Source organism: Rhinopithecus bieti, unplaced genomic scaffold (assembly GCF_001698545.2).
Source record: "Rhinopithecus bieti isolate Rb0 unplaced genomic scaffold, ASM169854v2 scaffold_46340, whole genome shotgun sequence".
Classification (NCBI taxonomy): Eukaryota; Metazoa; Chordata; class Mammalia; order Primates; family Cercopithecidae; genus Rhinopithecus; species Rhinopithecus bieti.
This window is the reverse complement of record NW_016818740.1, coordinates 180114-183984: the sequence shown is the minus strand read 5'-3', so window position 1 is coordinate 183984 and position 3871 is coordinate 180114. Positions and strand designations below refer to the sequence as shown.

Here is a 3871-nt window from a genome sequence, read left to right as displayed (position 1 = left end):
TTTTTTCTTTTTTTTCTTTTTTCCCCATCCTGATTAAACCACCGGAGAAATTTAGCTGCATGTATTTTACAGGAAGATACATTTTTTTTTATCCTCCCACCTAAGTTATCTGTGGATTTCTCTTTCTTTCTGTCCTCAAAAGCAACAGAGCCCATGCTGATCTACCCTTGTTGAGCAACATTTTAATACACAGTTTTGCTGTAACAAGTTTTTCTCTATGGGAGAGCAGCAGAGTGCTTGATAATGCTTGATGAATAAGCAAACCTAAAATGGCCCTAGTGGGAGGATGCTCCATATGAAATGTGGGTCTGCATCAGGCAAATTCTGGCTGTAAAATTGTTGCAGGGCCCTACGTGAGGGAGTGGCACCTATTGACAAATTACTGGCAAAAGGAGGTAGTTGAACTGCTTTCCAGAAGTGTACTGCTTTAAGGTGGTGACACATTTTCCCTCCTCTATTTCCTTTAACCAACTAGCTATACAGTTTGTGAGTACCTTTCCAAGTAACTGCTGCTAGCAGCAGCCAATTAGAAGACTACATTCTGAGCCCTTAATCCACAAATTACAGATCAGGATGCAAAGCAAGCTTTTTGAACAAATTGCTGTTAAGAAAACATTTGTTTGCTTTTAGAGATGCAGTGAACTGCTGGAGATCTGCTGTTAAAATGAACAAAATTATAAACAATCCTTTTATTACTTTATCTTTCTTATGTCTTCCTCTCCCCACTTAAAAAATAAATACCTTGAATGCCCAGAACTCCAGATGAGAAACAAAGCCAAGCCATCTGAAGAATTTTAAAATTTCAGAATCTTTGTCTTTCTAAGTGCTGAACCTTTTCTGCATCCTGGGTTTATATATTTATCAACTGCTTTTAAAAATTAAATCATTTCTGTTTATAAAGTAGCCACCTCCTTTCAATTGTTGAAATCATGCCCAGATCTGAGGTTTCTTGAAATCCTTGTTTAGTGGAATCTAAGGGTGACCTAACTCTGTAGTTCAGAGCAGAGCTGGTTGTGCAAGAGAAACCATCAGGAATTTGCAGCCTGCTCCAGGATTCACAGATTCACCGATTCGCCATTGCAGAGCCTGGGAAAGGCAGTTTCTGTGGTGAGGATCAGTCGAGTTCCAGGCTATTGGGTGGCACCTGCTCTGGTGAGAGTGTATGTGCAGGATTGCACATGTGTGTGCCAGGTGTGTGGAGTGTGTCTGCGTGCACATGTGTGCATGTGTGTGTGGCTGCAGAGGGTGAGGACTCCCAGTCATGGATGTGGCAGGGTGGAAGGTGCTATGTCAGCTGGGTGGAGTGGCTTTTACTTTCCCTTTGTGTCACTACTGTCTCTGGGAGGAGTGTACCCCCTACCCCACCCCAATCCTCCAACTTTGGGGAGGATCCTGATTTTAGTCACTGGCCTTTGTCCTGCATGTATGCTATGTCCCCTTTTCTGCAGAGCCCCAGTTGCCCAGGTAGCCTTAGGAAGGAGCAGGATGAAGGGAGGGAAGTGGTGGGAGGCAGGTCAGGGCTTGCATGGAATCATGTGATTCTGTTGTCTGCAGGCGGCTTGTTGTTCCTGGTTAACGTGTCAGTGGGGAGTGATTCAGGCTGCTGTGTGCTGGAAGGACCTGGAGAGTGTGCTGCTCACGTGGCTGCCACCTTTATTATTACTGTTATTACTCTTACTGTTATTATTTAATTTGGGGTGTATTTTGGCTTCCTCTGACATCCCTCCCCCACCTCCCTGCCCAACACACACACACACTCTGCCTTACCCCCTGTCATTCCTTAATCCTTTTTTCTCAGGGGGAGCTTCACCCCAGTGTTCATTCCGTCCTGCTTTTCCCTGACGGGTGGATGCTGGAGCCCAGATTGAGTTCTTCACTGAAGGGCTTTCTCTCCCTTTGCGACTGCCCAAGCCGTTGCTTGTTTGCAAACCAGCCAGTGACGGGCTGCCTTGGTTTTCCCAACATCACAGTGCACTGAGATCTGCTTCCTTTTCCAGTCTGGGGAACTGAGGGGCAGCTGCCTTGTCTCTGTTTATCTTCATCCTCAGCTTATCTGACCCCAGAGACCTCCTTCTGGAGACCTCATGGTCTCCTCCTTCCCAAGGTCCCTGGAAGGCCACGTGCTGTTGTCCAGGGAATGAAGGAGCCTTTCAGTCTCCAGGCAGGAGGGAGGCCAGTGGCCGAGTTTGTTTGAGAGAGAGGCCTGGGTTGCTTGATGAGGCCCAGGGGAGCTGTGGAGAGAAAGCCCAATTCAGAACTGGGCGTTCAGTCTTTAAAAGAGAATACCTTCCAGGCCTTGGACTTGCAAATTCTGGGAACAAAAATGAAGGTTAATATAGTGATTTTTTTTTCCCTTAAAATTTGAAAGCTGCATTGGAGAACATGAAACTTAAGCCCCTCTTTTCTGCCCACAAAGCAGAAAAGAGGCACACAAGCCCCAACAAATCTCAGGACATTATATTTTAACTCTGTAGGCATGTAGAAATTATAATAGCTCTCATTCAAAGAGAGAAAAGAGCACATAGTCTTTTACCTGTGAGGAAACTGAAGATCCATAGACTGGAAAATAGGAACTCTTCACCAAATAAATGTATAAATAACTCCCAGGCTTTTGATTGAATGAGTGCTTTGAGCTCTGGGGAAAAATATTATGTATGGCAGCAACTTTCCAGTTATACTCATGAGTACCATGTCAATTCTCTTTGCCCAGAGAGTTCGCATGCCCTGTTCAATATTCAGCAATTATTTATAATGACAGATGTATGTGATTGGAAGAATGTGGGTACACCAGAGGCATAGATGGGGCTGAGCGACAGAATCCAGGGTTTGAACAGGTTTGAGGACTCTTGGGAAGATCTAGGTTATTAGATATCCATGAGAAAGTGTTTGGAATGATTTTATAGCTATAAAAAGCCCTTATAGTGAAGATCCCTTGTAAACATGGATAAATGAACAGTAATGGTAAATGGAGTGTGTGTGTGAGGAATGTGCTTTAGCATCTGGAATGCCAGTTAAAAGTTAATTGCTCTTGGTTATTTGTCCCAGTTCCACCATGAATTTTATGCAATTTATTGCAAAGATTAAATGGATATCCTTTAAGTAACAAGCTAACAAGATCAGCTTATCTCACTGGGAGGTAGAGAAGTGACTCTTTGTAATTCCTATTGCGCCAAAATGAGAAGACCTCAGTATTTTGCAATTTATTTGTGACCTCAAGAATAAAACAGGCTCATGCAGATTAAGTAACTTGCGCAAAGTTACACAGCTCGTGAGCAGCAGAAGAGGTCTCCAGACTCCCTCTATTGGGATCCAGATCCCATGCACTTAGCCATCTGTCTTCCCTGGATTGAGAAATACCAACTGTAGAACAAGCGTCCACAGGACATGGGAGCATATGAGGTTAATTGGGCATGAGCTAGGGGATGAACAAGCTTTTTGTCTTCAGTGCACACTGACAGATATTATTCCTGGTAGTGGTGATAGTGGAAGTGATCCATCCACATACTCTAATTGTTTCCCTTAATGGCTAATAGTCATTAGGTATGAATTGTTTATACCTAGATGTTAGCATTTTGTACCTGGTAATTGGGTACAAAAATGGGAGAGCCACATTAAACAATGTACCAAAGGTCTCTTTCTGGAACTTTCTATGACCAATAGGCTGGAAATCTGAATATCAGTACACAGAAATCAATGTATTATGGTAGTAGAAAAAGCCAGAAAATGGGAATTGGGAAAGAAGGATTCTACCCTGGCACTACCACTCTAATATTTGGCAGATCACTTCCCCTTTCTGGACCTCATTCCCCATCTGTCCAGTGATGGGGTTGAACTAAATAATTTTCTTTTTTTTTTTTTTTTTTTTTTTTTT

The 3871-nt window shown here is 43.2% G+C and overlaps 1 protein-coding gene across 4 annotated transcripts in view; it reads left to right on the top strand.

Annotated features, from left to right (window-relative positions):
- The window catches only part of AMOT (angiomotin), a 60260-nt gene that overhangs the window by 12304 nt on the left and 44085 nt on the right, over positions 1-3871 (top strand). Inside the window, exon 1 of one of the 4 annotated variants that reach the window (XM_017857381.1) lies at positions 979-1107. The exons of the other annotated variants lie outside the window; for them this stretch is intronic. The gene's annotated coding sequence lies outside the window, so the exon portion shown is untranslated. Of the gene's footprint in view, positions 1-978; positions 1108-3871 lie in introns of those variants that run through there. 4 annotated transcript variants of the gene reach the window in all.